This window comes from Leptidea sinapis, chromosome 8, assembly GCF_905404315.1.
Source record: "Leptidea sinapis chromosome 8, ilLepSina1.1, whole genome shotgun sequence".
NCBI lineage: Eukaryota > Metazoa > Arthropoda > Insecta > Lepidoptera > Pieridae > Leptidea > Leptidea sinapis.
This window is the reverse complement of record NC_066272.1, coordinates 964,861-986,789: the sequence shown is the minus strand read 5'-3', so window position 1 is coordinate 986,789 and position 21,929 is coordinate 964,861. Positions and strand designations below refer to the sequence as shown.

The following is a 21,929-nucleotide window of genomic DNA, read 5'->3' as shown; positions in this document are numbered from 1 at the left end:
TTTGTTTAATGTTTATCACATACGCGCCTCGACCCATAGTCGCACCGTAACATTTGTGAATCACGTAACGCACATATGAATGCGAAAACCGAAAACAGATTGGTACGTGGCAGGTCAGGGTCGAACCGGCACCTCCAGTCAACGATTCTATCTATTACGCCAACAACGCATCATTTTCGGACAGAGAGAGTTTAAAGTCTCCGACGAGGAGCAAATTTCAGGGCTGTCATTAAGCTACCAAGACCTAATTAGAAACGTAAACGCCTCTATGACTGCTGTATTTTAAGTAATGGACATAAATACTTATAACCACCAATATTTATATTTGGAAGTATTTTCAGTCTCAATATTCAACCTTCTGTTAAGATATTTTATTTTAAAGCAACAGTCATATTCCATACAACTATAACAGCTTATTGTTTTAAAACCTATTCAAGTTTTACTATTTGGTTTCAAAGGCGCTTAAATAAAGTATTTTTTTTTTCACTTTATACGTATTTGTAATAAGGCTATAAGTCATCTGCGATCTTAATTGATTATTCAACTTAAAACGTGCCTAAATATTCTGAGGAGGGTTGCCAAGTGAGCTTGCAACGAAGCAGCTGGCATCAACCCATTTGGCCAAGCAGCTTGAGTGCGCTTACAATGCTCATGGTTATTGCTGTAATTGTAACGAATGCCAATTTATTTTATAACGTCATCGAGCTTCAGCAGACCAAGAATTAATGATGCATAAAGTTCATAGTTTTATTATACATTGGCAGCTAAGTGTAACTTATTAGCTAAAATAGTTTATTACATTAATGACAAAGCTATAATATTATATTGTATTGTTCATTCTCTTATTGTGCTTTTCCGGCTTCATTTTATCGTATTGAAAGTTTTGTCAGCGATATGATCAACAATTTCCATAATATTATTGGTTTATTCTCAGGTTTAACCTTATACCAAGTTTATTGTAAGGCTGTATAGATACAGATTAAATCAACCTATCGGTTGAAACCAATGACGCTCATAGAACGTCATTTGTTGAAACAGTTTGAAACAACAGTTTAAAAAAAACGTGTCACCATAAAGTGATATTGTTTTTGTGGAATATATCGCAGGGAATTAATGCAGAACGTTCATTGTTTTAATATCAAGTTTTAATTTCTATGTCAAGTCAGAGTAACCTGCTGGTTAAAGCGGTATATTTCACGACATTTTTTCTTGAATATCAATCAAGGATGATTTCAAGGCTTTTCACATCACATCCACAAATTGCAACCAGTATAATTTATATCCTGGATTTCGATAAAATAGTAGTCAAGCGCTTTTTCTTCTAACTTCGTTACTTCCCAAATATTAATATTTAAGGTTAGCTGAATCTCGCTGTCATAATATCACAATAGTAATAATTCTTATCTGCTCAAGAGATATTTGCATACAAAGAAACAGAAAACTCTCTTCAGATTTATAATAGTATGGAAGTGTATCAAAATATTTATCTTTCAATTTAAATTAATACCAATATAAGCTTGGTAATACTTTACTGATTTTTAACTTATACATAGTACACTCTCTGAATAATCCTATCATTGAATATATTAACAATTGTATAAATTTTCATAATATTGATATAATTCTTCGAATAAAAAACACTGTACTCGATAATTCTTGTAGTTTTCTTAATTTATTTAGATTATTACAACTGACTCGTGAAGTCATAGATTGCCCTTAATATGATTTATAAAAACATAAAACTGTAAATATTGATATGAATAAGTGGATATCTACCGACGTATTTCAATTAACGAAGGTTTAAACAATTTGTAAATTTATAAAGTGATAACCCTCACTTCTGGGATTAATTACACATGTTACATTACGGATGTTAACAACAGGTTTAAAGGAATTCTGCCATTCCTAGGTGTCATTATTAGAGCTAATTGAAAAATCTGATATGACTTAATTTGATTTATCGAAATAAATTACCAAAATATCATCCCTTTTGTCGTCTGTCCTTATATATGACAAATAATAATATTTTGCCTATACCATTAAAACAAAAAAAATATATTACATATTATAACGTTAAGATTCCTTCAAACTAAGCTGAATTTAAAAGTACTTTAAAGTCTTAACCAAGAAGATCAAGCCTTTGATCTCAGCTGAGAGGTCAGGTAAAGGACGCTCAAATTTTAATTATAAAGAGAAAACATTTACTGTGAAAATTATTCTTACAAGAGAACAAACTGTCTGTAAACGAACTTAGTTCTTTTTGGGAATCTTATTTCTACAAGTCATAGTTGTAGTATACATTATTTTTAGTATCTATTTGACTATTTTCTTTTTCGTCATATTTTACAAATACGACTACTACGAAAAAGTCATTTCATTTTTCGGTTTAATTTATAGCATGTATGACACTCACAAAAAATTTAGTTTTCTATTGGTAACAAAATTTTCAAATATCAGCTCAGTAGATCCAGAGATAAAGGCCGGGAACGCTCCTGTGACTCCTCTGTGTTGGTAGAGAATGTGGGCGGTAGAAGTGATCACCGCACTTAGAATAAGTGGGCCCGTACCCTCGTTAGTCCTCCTTTTCGATAAAAAGAGATTAGCCTCTAGAAAATTGTGAAAATGACTTTAAACGAAAGATTTTTTTTTCTTGTTTCGTCAATTTTTCAAAGATTTTCTATTGAAATTGCTATTGCTATTCGGGACTGAGACAAATCCAAAAATTAAAAATCATGAATCGGTCCAGCCGTTATCTAGATATAAGTGTTCGAACAAATATATTCTGTATTGTATGTGAATTTGAATTAAATATTTTTATAATGATCTCACTAATAGGTATTATAAACGCTATAAATGTTTGTAAGGATAGATAGGTACGGATGTATGTATAATATGATGATTGATAGAAATGCAAAAGTTATAGGTATAACCGAATATATACGATTTATTACAATCAGCATAACCATGCAGATTTTGCGATTTAGAAACGCGTGAACAAGCCTCGTAGTGGCCGTGGGAAAAACGTGGCATGCCCAAATGTATACAAGCTCGCAGATTGCCAAATTTCTTCCTACTTTCTGACACTTACCCTATTTTGGATGATACACACTTTGTCTTTATAAATTATAGCTTATGAGTTATTCTGATGTGTACTTAAGCTATATTATTGTAAAGTTTCATTAAAATCCTTTTCAGTAGTTTTTGCGTGTCAGAGTAACAAACATACATCAATATATTCTTACAAACTTTCACATTTATAATATTAGTAGGATGTATGTTTTTTAATGGAAGAGGAGGACAAAAGAGCGTACGAGTCACCTGATGTGAAGTGATCACCGCCGCCTACATTCTCTTGTAACACCAGAGGAATGACAAGGTCTGTAACCTTATATAACGTTGAATAAACAAATAATAATTACAGGTTATTATGAATTTAAAAGAGAAAACACATGGATATAAGTATATCATAGAATTATAAATATAAGCAAAATTTCTTTCTTAATATTTTATTTATTTGGCGACTTTTCCGAAATCTCATTAAACACGACTACAGAAAAATCGACGAAAATCTGGAATAAATAAAAAATTATTGATTAAATGCGTATTAAACTTTTATGGTTAATTTTGTCAGCATGAAATAACATAATAGATAAGTAATTTGTGTGCTAGATAACAAACAACCCTGAAAATTGTAATTTCACAACACAATAATTGAATAAACATGACGATAAATCCTTCAAAGAGATCCGAGCGTAAGTATTTGACGTCGGCACGGTTGGACCCGCATCAGGGATCGGCATTATACCCGAATCTGTGATTGAGGATCATCCTGGATGGGATCAGTGTATACACACCACACATAGTGGTTTATAGAATAACTTTTTTCGAATACTCGCAAAGTTTGACATTTTAATGATTTTATTACGTGAACGGTCGACTAGCGACCTGACCAAGGGTGTTGCTAGGATTTTGTTAAGGGGGAGTGGGGGTGATAGGCGTAAACAAACCAACAACATATTATCTGAAGTACATGCAAATCTACATTCAACCATTCATAGTACAATCTTACAAAATTCGCCAGCCAATATAATAATATATAATATAGGTATTATAGTAACTTGCTCAAGCTAGAATTAATTTTAATTTTTAATATTTGGAGTATTTCACATATTATATTTCCTCCTTTACAAAATTGTTTTATATAAACTGAGCAATGAGATATCCGATTAGAATAATTGTACAGAATTACAATTTTATTGTTCTTTACCTGTAAATTTCCAGCTTCTATAATTGCACTGTGTTATTAGAAAATGGAACGAAATTAAATTTATTTACTTGCATACGTCGTGGTAACAAAGTAATTCTTAAGTTGTAGTTGCAGAGCATATTTCGAGAAAGCATTCGATATTCCATTTAAATTAATAAATACAACATCAGACCCATCAGAACCCCTGCTATGTATGTAAGTAACGACCGAGTTATCAAATTAAGTAAGTAGTTCAAAAAGGATTGGCTTACAATATCTATAGTCGTTCGTGCTACTCTACAAAGGTGAATTCCTAGAACGTCTTAATGGCAGGGAACCTGCTCAATTCTAAAAGAGAATTCTGCCATCTAGCACAATAATATAGCCTTCTACGTTTGATAGATCGCTTTGTCGGCATTTTCTATGAGCTAATAAATCGTTGAAAGTTTAATTTTAACCGTCCTTTGAACATGATTAGAACGGAGTGTGGTCATCTCCATATCAAATTATCTAGACGAGCTCTTGTACTCTCGAAGCTGCTACAAAGATAAGCGAACGTTAATTAGTAAATACTATCTACTAATAAGATATCACGGGCTATTTTATGAAAATAGATGTCTACTGTGTGACAGTTTCACGTGAAGACTAAGCCCTGTTTTGAAGTTTGAAGCCCTTTTAATGAGTCAATTGCGAGTTGGCAGTAGTTGGCACACATAACTATTGAATTTCTTTGCAGGTGTGTGTAGGTTCTCTTGCGATGTTAACGTACATACGAGTACAAATTCGAAAATCGAAAACTCATTGTACGTGGCGGGTGGAGTTAATCCGGCGATCAGTACAGTTCTGTTACCTACTGGAAAAAATATTACAATTTGGTTGTATTTTTTTTTTATTAAAATACGGGACGAGACAAGCATGGTGTTCAGTTGATGCTAATTAATAAGCCCTGCCCATGATTTATTACACATTACATTACATTTATTTATTTATGGTGTATGTGGATGATGCAATAAATTTTGTATTAATTTACATTTACTTTTTTAACTGACTCGTGTAAGACATTGACTATTTGACGTTTGAGTGTGTCTGTTGCATCATTTTACATTTTACATATTACATTGTAATTTGAAATGATTTGTTAATCGATTTACTTAAATGCAGGGCCGGATTTAAACTTAATGCCGCCCCTGGGCACCTGAAAAAATTCCTGGAAAATACTGGAATTTTACTTAAACTTATAGTTTATATATTTTATTTTTCAAAACTAAAATAACTAATTTATTGCAGAAACTTTATCAAAAAAAAAAAAACTAAATTAATTTCTTTAGTTCCAAAAATAAAAACAATGATTACTATTTTAAATCTCCAAGGAAGTAATTGATTAAATCGTTTTTATTATTAATTTTTACTAAATGTGCCAAAATAATAATTTCCAAATAATGGATAAGTTGAATTTCTTGAATTATCAATTAAACCAAAACTTATTAATTAACAGAATTAATTAATTATATTGAGCAAGCTTGATAAGACTAAAAAAATATTTTTCACTTTCAAAATTTTCCGCCCTAAAAAATTTGCCGCCCTGGGCACTTGCCCCAACTGCCCCTAGTGTAAATCCACCGCTGCTTAAATGTAAATCTTGATATAAAAGAGTGGCAATGAGTTTCTTGCTACTTCTTCACATTAGCTCAACCCTTTACAAAGTAGCGGTAGATTCAATAAGAAAATAATAACCTGATTAAACTGAACTGATAAAAGAATAAACTGATTTTGATTTGATTTGATTTGATTACAATGCAGTGCCGCTCAGGATTCTTGAAAAGCCCAATAATTCTAAGCGGCACTATAATTATTGCGCTCGTCACCTTGATACATAAAATGTTAAGTCTCATTTGCCCAGTAATTTCACTAGCTACGGTGCCCTTCCTCCGAAACACAGTAATGTGTAAACATTACTTCACGACAGAAATAGGCGCCGTTATGCCCATAATCAAGCCGGCATCTTGTGCAAAGGAGCCTCTCATTTTTTCAACTATATATGGAGCCTGGTCGTAAAACCTTGAAAACTGAGCGTAATTAAAACTTATTCAATTTGTTTCATGGGCCAAATCCATTGCAGAACTGTTAGTCATATTGTTGTAATGACAATGTTAAAATCAATCTAGCTATGGCAAAACTGTAAAAAAATATATAATCACAATTCGAAACAGTCATTATATTTAAAAATTATTAAATGAAAAACATTGTATTTGACAATAACATAACAAACAATTTAATATAGATTGTTGATAAAGGGATTAGTCTACCAATCATCAATTTAATAAAGTTATCCATCATTGTCATTATGTCGTATCCAGAGGTACAAGTACCACAAATTAAATGTCATGATCAATTGATTCCCAATAGAATTCAATTTTGGAATGAAACGCTAGCAGCATTACAGTTATGTAAGCACCGTTTTTAACATAGTCGCTGGATTTCTAGTTAAATACATTATAAAAAAAAATTAACAAAAAATACATCCGCTTTCAAAAACACTATTCCAAAACAATAGATATAATGTGCACTAAAAAGTAGAAAAATAATTGCGTATTTTTATACAGTCTAATTAATTAATTTAATTCTAGTTACAATTATTGTTATTTTTGGAATCGGTGTCCTTCCGCCGCGACCCGCTCTCGCCTCTCGCCTCCTCACGACTCAAGCACATCTCACCTATAACTATGTATGTACCTATTCTATTTATACTTGTTAGTGCACATTATATTTATTTTTTTGGAATAGTGTTTTTGAAGGCGGTTGTTTTTTTGTTAATTTATTTTTATTTTATGACATTTAGTGAATTTGAAGTACACTAACTAACAATTTGTCTAAATATGTGTAGATATACTATATTTTGCAATGCAGCAATGAACGTAAGTGCTTTGCAATTTGATTACAGACAGTGTTCCGTTACTTTGTCGTGGATTCCATAATAAGAACCTAACTAAACCCTCACCAAACTATCTTTGAAGTATATCCTTTCCAATAAAAAAAGAATCACCGAAATCGGTTGGCGTTGATATTGAGTTATTCGTAAATTTATCATCCACTCTGCTTTACGTATGTAAAGCAAATTTAAGACTTTTATGGTTTTCTCATGGGTGCCATTGTCAGATCTGGACCAAATTACAATGGGACCACACGGGAAGCACTAGCTTCCAATTAAAAAAAGAACTATCAAAATCGGTTCACCCAGTCGAAAGTTTTGAGGTAACAAACATAAAAAAAACATACCGACGAATTGAGACCCTCCTCCTTTTTTGAAGTCGGTTAAAAATCTAAAAATGGTCGTAAGTAATAAACGTAGAAAAGAAAAATATGTAAAATTAAATTAGTAATAAGAAGGGCTATACCACTTTCTCTGACTGACACGAGAATAAAATTATAAATTTAGTTCAAATAACATGTGTTTTAATACTTAGAAAAGTATTTTATTAAAATGAGAATGGCTTTCGAAAGACATACTACATTAGTGCATTTGGGAGAAATCGTAAGAGATGAGGGTGAAACATAATTTAAGCAGACTGTGTTGTGTGGACTGATATTATGTATTCAAGATTCCGATATATCAGTCACTTGTGTCATAGGTCTGGAAATTGTAAATAGAAAAAAACAAGGCATCAAGAGATGTTAGGGTTGATTTCATCTTTACCGGTATGACACAAGTGTCACTAATTAATCTTTAATGATCATAATATTAAATCACAGCGGTCCCCCAACGGGGCATAGTTCACATATAGGTACCTCAATTGATCGCACTTCTCCCTTGGCTTTTTCCACTCGTATAAGACCTTTCATATAAGGTCATTCAGTACATTTTAAATCTTATGCCTAGATTGAGACTTATTTTTATATTCATCTATGATGGATGTTAGTCCATCAAATGTATTGTATGGTAATATGTTGTTTTAAAAAGTTCTATAATGAAAAATTCAGATCAAAAAAACTATGATTTGTAAAGGATATCAATGTTATTGAAATTTTAATAATACTAATATTAATCAGAAATAGTTCTAAGCTTATTATTAACTCAATATGCACTCATGCATAGTTACAATATTTTTAACTCGTTATCGAAAATACCAATATTTACAACAGTAATCGGTGAGATTATTGTTTATTGTTCTTTGTGTGTTGAACATTTTCCTTATTGATGATAAAGGTAAAAATTTATTTAACAAATGTAAAATGTGTTTTAATAAGCCTTTCTAGGCAAACAAAAACAAATAATTAATGTTTTTTTTCTTTTTAACTTTTATCCATCAAATACTACAAAGTATTAAATCACTTCTGAAATGATAGTTCTTCCTCAGCGGCTATGAAAAGAGGATCTAAGTCATCGATGAAATGTTGCCAGAGCTATAAACTTTGAAGACAGCTAAAGCTTTGGCTATTTAGCTCAAACCTGAAACATTTATCTACAGCAGGTACGGTGTCTCAGTTAATCCAGGTTTCTTGCAGATATTTACCGTACACTATTTGTAAAAACTCCTGTAATAAACAAACGTTAATGTTTTTGTATTTATGAATCATATACCAACAAACTTATAAAATGATCTTGGGAACCGGTTAGTATTATTTTTAACAGACCGATCTACGTTTAAAAAAACCAACTTCAAAAACTGAAAAGTATCAAATAACTAAAAATTTAATTTAATACACCTCTTATGCAAACTTAAATTTAATATTAATAAAATACTATTATTTGTATGTGCTACCTATTGATAGTTTTAAAGTCGGTGGCAACCCCTAAACAACATAAAATATTGCTCTAATTATTAAGGTTCTCTGGCCACGCGTGTCTGTCCGCATGGGTTGTTCTGTTCTAGACGAAGCTATCCCGCTCAAAGTCACGCGTGGCGTGTGTAGGTACCTACCTACTATTACATTTAACTTGGCACCGACTCCAAAGCTATCAATATGTAGCACATACATATAATAGTATTTTATTAATATTAGGTAAATATTATATTGAGGTAAAGTTTGCATAAGAGGTGTTTAAATTAAATTTTTTCTCTTTTCTTTCTTCTTTTCAGTTTTGAAGTCGGTTTTTGTTAACGTGGTTTATTTTTTGTTTTTGTACTTGTTAGTGTCAGTTAATAATAAAATATAATCAACCTAAATGAAAATCCTAAAAAAGCCGTACACAAAAAACAATTATATCATCCAGGTAGACAAAAGTTTTCATAAAAAATGTTCATATAATGAAAACTACTGGCCAAAACTATGTAAAATTTATGGGATGCCAAATGGCATATTTTCCGCATCGAACTAAAGTAGAATTACATAAATCGGATCCTAAGAACCTCCTCCTTTTCGAAGTCGGTTAAAAACGAATATTTTTTCATTAAATATGGTTATGGACAAGTATCCACATCCCTTTCTCTCCCGGTTGTCAAAAAGATACAAATGAAAGGACGCGACCAGCACACAGATAGAAATGAAAACTATGGAGTCGCTTTGTCCCAGTGAACTGTGAATTGCGATTTTTTATCATAGACTACACACAAAACTTCAAACAATGAAGTTAAGAACCAGATAGTTAGTTAACATTTCTGGATTTGTGATATACCAATTAGTTAAAAAGTAACAATATGATGACTGTAAATATATTCTATTAGCCACCGAAAAAGAGTGGTTCCAAAAACTAGTCGATTTATGAGACTTAGGTGGCTTATGCTATGCATTGCATGATGTATTCTAGATAAATACTAAAACAGAAAACATTATAGGACATTACAATATCCTCAGTCGTGGTAAATTCATGCTCAAAAAGTTTGATAAAACTTTTTTAAACTTAAAAGTATTCAAATCTCTTTTAAATGTCAATATTTTTACTCAAATTGACGCACACAAAAGACCAATTTAGCCACATTTATAATTTGATAAAGGCTGTCATACAAAGATATGTTGATCTCCGCTTACACTACATGGGCCAAAAAGATACCCTTGAAAAGATGTCAAACAGACATGTTTTTAACAAATTAAATTTATTTCAGGGAACCTTACTTTAATAACCGGCTTACCGTATTTTTTAAGTAAATAAAAATCTTATATTTTAAAGTATTTGTTTCTGTAATTATAGAATCCTAATTTAATAGATCCAAATCCATTTAGAGCGAGCGTTAAGGAGTAATAAATATAGACACAAACAAATAAATAAACATAATATAAGCCTTTGCCTTTAGTGTAATTTTTGAATAAAAACGTAAAAACCTCCAACTGAACAGATCTTGATCAGGAAATAGGGACAGACTGACAAAGGTGACACTTATATCCCCTCTTTTTTGTCAGGGTTTAAAAAAATACCTAACTGCTACTCCACTGATATCACTATCCAAAACAAGTTTTAAACTCAACTTTATTGACCAATAATATTTTCAATAACTGGAGTAAGTGCAGAAATGCGTATTTAGAAAATTATTATGGTGTAATTCGTAGCATGAGCCTTATTTGTTTGGTCCTGTATGACGTGAATTGCCTATATGTATAGAACGTCATTACGGTCACCTGATGCGTCATCGTGGCCCATTCTCTTTTAAAACACTAGAACATTAACAAAAGTGCTGGCCACCGTATAAAGGGGAATATACGAAATTATACGTACATAATAATTATATAATGTATAAAAATATTCGAATGATAAAATCACATTAGTATGTGGTGGCGAGGAACGATCGGACAATTTGCGCCCCGATAAAACTTCAAAATATATGTTTCGTTTTAACCTGATGATCATTGGTATCATAAGTAGTAGTTGGCTGTTGGTAATAATCTGTGTCGGTACGGTATATGACGGATGACCAACGTCAGTAGTGATCGGATATGAAGACTGCGTAACTTTTTTTTACGTGACAATCTGGAATTTCTTTTATGCGCGGTAAACTTAATAATTTTCAAAATAAGTACAGTTAGTTACTGGTTATACCATATTATGAATGAAACCTGAGCTAAAATTTGTTCAGCAGTTTTGTAGATTAGCCAGAAAAGAGTGTTGAAATTATAGAAATAATAATATGATATCAGACATGATAAACAGACACTGCAATTTTGTTTATGTGTATAGATTTCAAGCTACGCGTGAAATATGTCAGCAGATTATACCAGAGTATATACCACAGGTAAATTTCACTCATACATACAAAGATATCTACATTTATAATCTATATACATTGTTATAAGTGTCTACAATCAAAATGCAAAGCTGTAAAAGTGGAAAATTCTTTGGAATCTCCCTCAGGGGAAATCTTCTTAACTGAGCATTTTATAAGCACATTGTCTTCCAACCTGAGGGAGTACCAGGAAATTTATTTTAAATTCAAAGATACTTACGTAATTTATCTCATTTTAATTTCGTGTCGAATATAATAATATTCATTTTTAATGGATCAGAGCGTCACCAGGAGAATTTTAAATTTATATGATAGTAATTGATCATAAAATAATACCTATATGTTGTGGTTATTTTTTTTGTCGTATAGAACTATCACCTTTTAAGCCCATTATCTAAGCAAAGCTCGGTTATATTTATGGGACCTGGTTGATATACACCACTATTATTTAATTACGATAAAAAAGGTAAGCTTATGTAGAACCGTCTTCTTATGTATTTTATTAAGAGCTTTATTTCATTTTATTTATGTCTTCGTATTGGTATCTATTAATATCATATTACTACAAAGATTTAGATCATTATTCATTATTATACTACAAAGATTATGTTACTGTTAATGCGGTCAAATAAGATCGCTTAACATCACTACTTGTTCTTAAAAATACCACAAATATTATTTTCAATCAACGAACGACAACGTTCACAAAATTGTACAATATAAGTGGATATAATAGATAACAACAGTCGTTCCAAATCCAAGTCGGAACGGATTTCATTTAGCAAAGCTAAACCGAGTTGCAGTTAATTTTGCAACAGGATCAGTTGTACAGTTCAGTTGAAACTTTTAACATATAAATTGCAAACGACACAAACCACATAAGGGCTGTCACATGCTGCCAACCTCGTTATTGTAATTATTTTGTTCATATTATGCTTAGAATATTATATTGTTAAATTACGAATCAAGAGTGTCATTTTCTTACGGAAACGAGCGTACGGGTCACCTGGTGTTAAGTGATCTCCGCCGTCCACATTTTCTTGCAACACCAGAGGAATCACAGGAGCGTTGTAGGCCTTTAAGGAAGATGTACGCATTTTTATCTAAGGTATCCATGTCATATCGTCCCGGAAACACCGCACAAAGAACCACAGCTTTGTAGTACGTGGAAGAAGACCAGTAGAGTCGTAGAGCGCAAGAATGTGGGCCAGCTTGAAGTATTGCCGTGCTCTATTAATGACGCCCAGCTTCTTCAAAGCCAATTTGTTTTCGCCCTGCAGGTGACCGTGGAATTGGACACAACATGCCACAAATCATTTTATTAAGTTATCCTCACTATTCTTTCATTCTTCGTATATTCGTATCTTAACAAGCTGACCCGGCAAACGCCCAGACTTCACCAGTGGGAGGCTCTTTCGCACAGAATGTGGCTAGATTATGAGTACCACCACAATGGGGACAATATGGGTACAACGGTGCTTATTTCTGCCGTGAAGAAGTAATGTGTAAACATTACTATGTTTCGGTCTGAAGGGCGCCATAGCTAGTGAAATTACTGGGCAAATGAGACTTAACATCGTGTGTCAAGGTGACGAACGCAATTGTAGTGCCGCTCAGAACTTTTGGGTTTTTCAGGAATCCTGAGCGGCACTGCATTGTAATGGGCATGGCGTATCAAATATAGCAACATTATAATGTTTGTATACTTACTACTAATTTCGAATGAATCACCTATTGAAATAATTTACTTTAGTTTTTCTTTTAACCAGAGAATTTCATAGATTGGGGTCAAGTCGTCTTTCTCTTTATAGCTTTACCTTTAAATTAATTACGATTATAAATCGTTCGTCATTGCGCTTTTGAAAATTATTAGACGTGTTACTTATAAATTGTTTTATTAAGTTCCCAATTCTATAAAACCAGCGTAAGAGGAAGGAATATTTTGCTTTTAGAAATTATTATTTATAACAATCTCTATAAAAAGAAATTTAAAAAAAATCTGAAAAATAAAAACATTGTTACAATTAAAAATAAATGATTATACACTATAATATGCACTCCACAAGTTACTTATCGATAAAATATATAATATAATCGAAAAGTATCTGATAGTCTGAAATACTCTCCAGGAGTGTTGAATTATATATTAAACACGCGTGCTTTCTTACTGGAGTTTTCAAAGTTAAAATTGTCCAGATTGATTTGAAATCTTAAGATACGTGGGTAACACTGAAAATGTTTAGAACTGGCCAGTTAGAAACATTGCTAATGAAAACTTTTTTAAAAACATTGAAAAACAATGATTTATTATGACTTTCGTTTTGGGCTTACTAAACAACAAAGCTATGATAGGCTGCGATTAGTATTTCTTAATGAAGCCCCATCTCGTGCCACTATTTACAATTGGATTAAGGAGCTTAAGCGTCGACGTAGCAATCTCAATGATGAACCGCGTGAGGGGCGTCCTTTAACAGCGACTACTGAAGATAAAATCAGTGCTGTGCGACGTATGATAGAGGAAGATAAGAGAGTGATAGATACCTATCAACAGATACGGGCAAGCCTAGGCATTGGTATGAGTCAAGTTCAAAATATATTACATGAACATTTAGGCGTCAGGAAGCTTTGTACCAGATGGATTCCCCATACTTTAACCGACGACCAGAAACACCTTCGCATGGATTGGTGTCGCCGAATGTTTAATAAGTTACGGCGGTGACTCAAATGCTGTATTTGACATCATCACAGGTGATGAAAGCTGGATATATTGCTATGAACCCAAAACCAAAAGACAATCAGATCAGTGGGTGTCTTCTTTCGAGGATCGGCCAAGTAAGGTAAATAAAGGAAAAAAGATGATTGCCTCATTCTTTGGTCGGAAAGGTCATTTCGCGACAGTTGTGCTAGAAGATAGAAGGACAGTTACAGCAGACTGGTATGTCTTGGAAACAATTCGACAGCAGCGCCCTCGAAGCAGTATCCTAATTTACCACGACAATGCTTCAGCACTCTCCGCGAAACTGACTGTTGAATATTTGACTATAGCAGTTGTCGAGATAATGAGTTATCCACCATACAGTACTGACCTGGAGCCTAGCGACTTTTATTTATTCCCAAGAACTAAAGATAAAATTCGAGGTATTCGCTTTACGAGTCCCACTGCTTTTCTAAGTGGTTCCATCGAATGCGACGATGTGTAGAGAGGCACGGAGATTACTTCGAAAAACAACAAAAGTATTGGCAAATTTCTACATTAAGCCGCTTTTCATTTTCTAAAAATTTTCAGTGTTACCAAGGTATAAGCTCAACTGTTTAAATTCCATTGGATTTTCTTGGAACAATTTATGACAAATTCTTAATTTTAGGGAGCCTATACTCAGCATGGAGTACTTCATATCCTAAATAGTAATAAAATACAAATAGGACAGATTAATCAAACTAAACTAGTTTGATAAAAAGAAACAAACCAAATAACTCAATACTATGTTAAAAGCGACACACAACAAACAAGAGGTTTATTATAATACGTATGATGAAGTAAACAATGATCTTTGTGATATATTGTTAAATATCAATTATACGAGAAGGTCGCGGAATGGGGTAAGTTGAACCTTGTCCAATTTAACCCCCAGAAGACTCAAGTTTGCGCGTTTACCACTAAAAAAACCCCATTTGCCGTATCACCCCTCTTCGAGAACACTTCCCTTAAAGCCTCGCCTAGTATCGGAATACTGGGTCTCGAAATCTCGAGCAATTGCCAATTCCGTGGCCATCTGGAGGGCAAAGCCAAACTGGCTTCAAAGAAACTGGGCGTCATAAATAGAGCACGGCAATACTTCAAGCCGGCCTACATTCTAGCGCTCTACAAAGCGCAGGTCCGGCCTCACATGGAGTATTGCTGTCATCTCTGGTCTGGCGCACCCCAGTATCAGCTCGATCCATTTGACCGCGTGCAACGCAGAGCAGCTCGAATTGTCGGGGACCCAGTACTCTGTGAACGGCTGGATCACTTGGCGTTGCGTAGAGACGTCGCTTCATTGTGTGTCTTCTACCGCATTTATCACGGGGAGTGTTCCGAAGAGCTGTTCAACCTGATTCCTGCCGCCGAATTTCACCTTCGCACGACACGCCACAAGTTACGATATCATCCCCACCATCTGGATTTGTGGCGGTCCTCCACAGTGCGGTTTTCAAGGAGCTTTCTTCCTCGTACCACGAAGCTGTGGAATGAGCTTCCTTGTGCGGTGTTTCCGGGACGATACGACATGGGTACCTTCAAGAAAAGCGCGTACACCTTCCTTAAAGGCCGGCAACGCTCTTGTGATTCCTCTGGTGTTGCAGGAGAGTGTGGGCGGCGGTGATCACTTAACACCAGGTGACCCGTACGCTCGTTTGTCCTCCTATTCCATAAAAAAAAAAAAATACTAAATATATCAAAGGTACTGAGGTAAACGTAAATACGAGTGAGTTATTTTTATTAGAGAGGATGTAAAACCGGTGGAATCTGCTAAATTTTTTGGCGATCGAATTCCAATTTTATTCCCAAATTAAAGAGTTGGCTAATATACTTAACTGCATCATTCGGGGTTAAAACGATTAGATAATTGACTGACATAGATACGAATAACCTAGTTTACTGTTGTTACTTTCATAATAATAGCTTCTTTGTTCTGCAGATGAGGGCTATTTGCGCTATTTAAATGTCCTAAATAATCATCAAGAGAAATATTTTAAGAAATTGACATAATATATTATACTCATGACTGTGTATTTATATAGACACATTTGCGAATTTTCTAATGTACAATAATGATCATCATAATTTTAGTACCAGGAATAATCATATACTTGATATGCCTACTACTCGGTAAACTAACAAAACCAATGCGTTACGAAATTCAAATAAATTGCTTATTTATAATGATGCCCAATTCGGTTTTAGACCAGGCTTATCAACCGAAACTGCGATACTATGTCTCAAGCAAACTGTCCAATATTACACGGCAAGAAAAACGCCAGTCTACGCCTGCTATCTAGACCTATCGAAGGCGTTCGATATGGTTTCGTATAATATCTTGTGGGAAAAATTACGTCGTGATACTAGTGTAACAGACGACATAATTTCGCTCCTAAAATTCTGCTACGGTAATCAAGAAAACGTGGTTAAGTGGGTTAATGCCTATTCGGATGCCTTTGGTCTGGAGTGCGAGGTGAGACAGGGGGATCAGCTCGCCTCGTATTTTTAATTTGTACATAATCTCCCTCGTTGAGGAGCTCAGCCGTACCAGGATTGGGTGTCACGTGGCTGGTGTATGTGTCAACAACATCAGCTACGCAGATGACATGGTTCTGCTGAGCCCCTCAATGAAGGGGATAAGAAAGCTGCTGAAAATATGTGAACGTTATGTGGAGGCCCATAGTCTTCGATACAATACAAGTAAAAGCGAATTTATGATATTTAAGTCGGGTAATAAAATTTACGAACATAAAGAACCTCTATCGCTGTGTAACGCACCACTAAATATGGTAACGAAGTTTAAATATCTTGGCCACTAGGTCTCCGACAACCTAAGTGATAACCTAGACTTGGAGAGGGAACGTAGGGCGCTGGCTGTCCGCTGTAATATGCTGGCCCGAAGGTTTGCGCGTTGTAGTGAACAAGTCAAAATAACTCTGTTTAATGCTTATTACCAATCATTTTACACGTGAAGCCTTTGGACCGGCTATACGCAGAATCCGGCATGTTTGCGGAGGCGCGCGTTGATGATTTTTACGCGATCATTAGAAAAATATGCGCATCATTAATGAACAGGCTCCAGGCTAGCCCCAACACTATTCTAAGCGCGTTAGCATGAAGGTGAGACTCCCCACTGCTGAGGCATTGGATAGGTTTGCATGCGCCTCTAGCTAGGTGCAACTTATTGTGAAAATAACTAACCTTACTAACATCATTTTAAAAAAAAATTGTAACTAACATACAATTACTAACACTACCACTAACATTACTAAGTTAGTCTAAGAATAATTGTTACTAACTTAATAACTAATACTTATGGATGTATAGTGTCCGAAATAAATGATTATTATTATTATTAAAAACTTTTCTGTGGTAAATGGTAAGAAAAAGTAAATGATACCTTTCGTTGGGAGTGAAGTAACTGTATATATATATAACATTCAAATGCTGTTTTCAAGTTTAATTTGTGTTATTAATCACAGAAGTGAGAGTTATCACTTTAAAAAATATCAAATTGTTTAGATTTGAAAGGGCGACATCTCAAGTAAATTTCCTAATATGCAAATATTGGGGTTGAGCATGTTATCAACTATAAAGTAGATCCTGTAGATGACGCCACAATCTGAGAGTTGAACAAGACATACAAGACTTATGAACGGTTTTCTCAGTGGAAGAGCGCTGGCACAGAACGTTAAATTTTCTAAAAATAAAAAAAATAACAAATCTCTAACATATCATATATAATAAAACCATCTCCTAAACACTTTGCATCTTATGATGTAAGTATTACTCCGGTAAGGTAACTTAATTTTCGCAGCATAACCGAAGGACAAAAACCGTCTCCCTACTTATTAGTATAGACACATAAATGTAGTAAGGATCAATATTTTTAGAGCTAAGTCACTTATTGTTAACTATTTCTCCAGCGCAGCTGCAGATAAAATCAGTGCAGTGCTTTTTGTTTAAAAAAAAAGGTAGCTAAGAGTTATAACATAGTGCTAGATAGCTATTTATTCTTCATGACTCTTGCCATCATCAGAAATCAATAATTAAATTCCAGTAATATAAACAAAAAAACTTGTTAGCCTTAAGATGTAAGTAAAGATAAAAAGAACAGTTGATTATTCTTAATAACAAAATTTTACTGCTAAAAGTTTCATCTTTAAAGAGCTGCCTAACAATTTACCACATTAACTTTTCAATTCATGTTCTTAATGAGTTCTGCGGGGTTCGATGCTTCAAAGCTATCAGCCTACAGATTAGTGAACAGGAAATTACATACGAACTAAGTTGGGAAACTGTGTGAAGGAGTTATGCGTTGTTAGCAGCTAAGCACCGTACGGTAAGTAATAGTTTTTATCGAAAGCCTCTCTTTGTTTTGTGCAACAGATTCTGATAATTATCCATTCAGAGATCCCTACATAATATTATAATATTAATTGCAGTTAAAGCAAAGCCCAATTCAAACTCATAAATAACATTTTAACAAAATCGCTCACGTCTTTCAGGAGTTCAGCGTTCATACACGAACACACAAGTAAATAATTTATAACAATTGTCATAAACTAGTGAAATGGGATTCAGATTTTGATACGACTACCAGAGAGTTATAACATAATATACGAGTAGTTTATGTTGTTGTGCACTATAAAATAGAATAATGTTAATATTTCAAAGATACGATAATGGTTAAGGACCTTCACAAAGACACGAACAACACAAGCCCAGGTGTACAAAGTACTCAACAAACATTTGTCTAGGCTATCTTCAAAGACATTGAAGAAACGTCCTTCTTACCAGGATATAGAGATCATTATTCTCATACAGACATCCAATTCCGAAGCTTGCACTTTGACAAGGATTTTCTTTGCTAACAATGCTGATTTCACATCACTCGTGTATATACGCTATATATATATAGCACGTGAAGTGCCACACTATGTAACGTCTTGTAATATATATAATTCTACACGAAGAACTAAGATATTTCAAGGGATTTTTAAAGATTATATTTATTAACTTTCATATTTTCACTAATTGTATCTTGAAATTAACTGTCATATCAAAAATTTATTGAGAAAGGCAGATTTCATTAAAGTGCTGATCTTATTAACCAACCCACAAAATATTACGAAAATAGTTTTCGTTCCACTATTGCTATATCGCCTTGATCACGAGAGCTCTAAAAGTAATGCGCGTAATAAAGTCAGTCTGGTTCAAAGTCTTAATATATATTTTAAAATCAAGTCACGTTACTAAGACAGTTTTTATGTGTACAACCGAAGACTCATAGAGAATACTTAAATATTCCTAGGTATACAAATATTGTGCTTTAAAATAAAGAACCCTTTCGAATATGGATAGATACATCTGTATGATAATACAGCAATGGTTACTACGATTTGTATGAAAATGAAATAACAACCCGCCGCGACGTAGTGGCTACAGTTTACATTTTAAGTGTCTCTGAAAATGTATGAAACATTTGACACAAACGTTACTTTGTATAACTTATAATGAGAATGGTGCAGTGCTTAATAACTTAAACAGTATAGTTTAAGAGCGGTATCGAATTGAAGAAGATTAATATTAAACGTTATTGAAAAAGCGAAACGTCTTTTTGACGTTTGGCATTCTATAACCGTGCATTTTGCGAGGAACTTCTTGTCTCGAATAGTGATTAGTGGGCAGTTTTCCTGCACACTCTCAACTCAAAGGCCGGCAACCCATCTCTTGCCCCTGGTGTTAAAGATGTCCATGGGTCTGCCTGTCCATGCCTCTCCACTTCCCATCCTCCTCCCCCCTATACAAAAGAAGCATGGATTCAATTTATGTGATATTGATATTGTATCAAACAACCGTAGTTGAACCTTCTGATATGACTTTTAAGATTAAGAATACCAAAGGTTGTATCGTTTATCAGACATATGATCAGGCGTGATTATATGTATGTATAGATGTATAAAACTCATCAAGTCGATTTGTAGACGAAGTGCAGGACAAACGAACATATCATCACTTCATAATTATGTGATTATCGTGGCCCATAAAAAATGTTGCCGACCTTATAAAGCATCAAATAAACGTTTATATTGGGGCGAGGATCAAACCGGAGGCATCTTGGTGAAAAATAACATTTTTACTTATATACAAAGTATTAGTGGGGGGACATGGACCATATTTTATTTTGTTATGATTTTATAACATGCTGGGTTTCTTTAGTACCAATGCTGGTTACTAGATGGTATTAGACATTGGTTACGAAACCAAAACCATATTGAGCATTTAACTTATAGACATTAGTGAAAATTTCGTAGATCACGGTAGCTCTAATCATGTCTATTGGCTTCAGATTTACAATGCCTTAAATTACTATATAATCAATATGTTTGAAAACAAGAAGTTATCAGATAGATATAAGATCCATAAATTGTTGCGTATATATTGTGTATAATTAGTTTATCGATAATGAGTCTTTAAGGCCTGGTCTGTAATCACTTTAGTTATAACAGTTTTTCTCTAAATTCACAAACTAGCAGTAGAATAAATAAATATAATAATGATGATATAAAACGTCGGATGATTGTTGTACTTTTTATTTCTTCAAATCACTTGTTATAATTAAAATCATAAACTGTCCTTGGAATATTTAGTTTTAAATGTAAACGGTAGGTTAATATTATTCCAAATAACATAATTTTTGTCACCAAAAATGCAGAACAACGCTGATCGCAGGTCACCCGCCTTAGCACTATGAGCAAAGTCACTGGCATGCACGAATATTAACACCTAAACTTCTTATGATGAGAAGTGATACAAGCAAGATGGTCACCAGATGGTGGATGATATGTGTGGATGTGCTTGCATACTTCTGTTTGACGACAGAAAATAGTGTTGAAATCATAAACTTAGTATACAACCTTAATAGACGAAACCTGTGTGAAAGTGAGATAGCTATCCTTACATAAAAACTTAGGTGTAAGAAACAGACGGATTAGATGAAGACCATGAAACCGTTTTGAAACAATTAAGTGTCCATTTGTTTCCTATCAATTTGAACCGCGTTATATTTTTTATCGCTATTGTTCTGTGTTTTAACGGATATTAATTAAAAAATATAATGGTGTCGTTTTTTGTAATTGTTGTGTTTACATATAGCTACAATCCAACTAAAGAATCATTTCACAGGTAAATACAGATCCATGATGCTTTCATGGTGTTTATTTTCGTAGAAAATACGCACTAAAATTCTTAATATTATATTTTTAATATGCAGTTAACACTAAATTTTCTAAAGATCTTTAGAAAATTGAGTTCATTTAATTGATTTAAATTAATTAAAAAAATATGTGGTAGAAAATAAAAAATATTAAACGTGAATATGTCGCCGTTTATTAATATTTATGATAGGGAAAATTGTCAAAAAGCAAAATACTACACACATCACTTACTCACTAACACATCTGTAAAAGTAGCACACATTGGTGTTGCGGAATTTAGTGGACTGTATGCGCTGGTTCAAATTAAGGAGGTAGGAAATAACTATATACTTAAATTAGGATTATATTGTAATATGGCGGAAGGAAGGCAACGTACCTACCTTGTTTGATGAGCTCGTTCTGTCTCCAGCTGATCTTCAAGTAGGAAACGCTATGACTAAAACTTGACACATACACAGGTATTTAATTAATTTATAAAGTTAGTGCGGTGATTGCGCGAATCTCAATATAATGCGTGCGGCGGCGCAGCGGTGTCACTCAGCGGCACTTCGAAAGCAATAATGATCGTCCTT

At 33.7% G+C, this 21,929-nt stretch overlaps 1 protein-coding gene across 1 annotated transcript in view; it reads left to right on the top strand.

Moving 5' to 3' along the window:
• Positions 1-21,929, top strand: part of LOC126965630 (suppressor of lurcher protein 1) — a 353,858-nt gene that overhangs the window by 151,423 nt on the left and 180,506 nt on the right. The window lies entirely within an intron of this gene.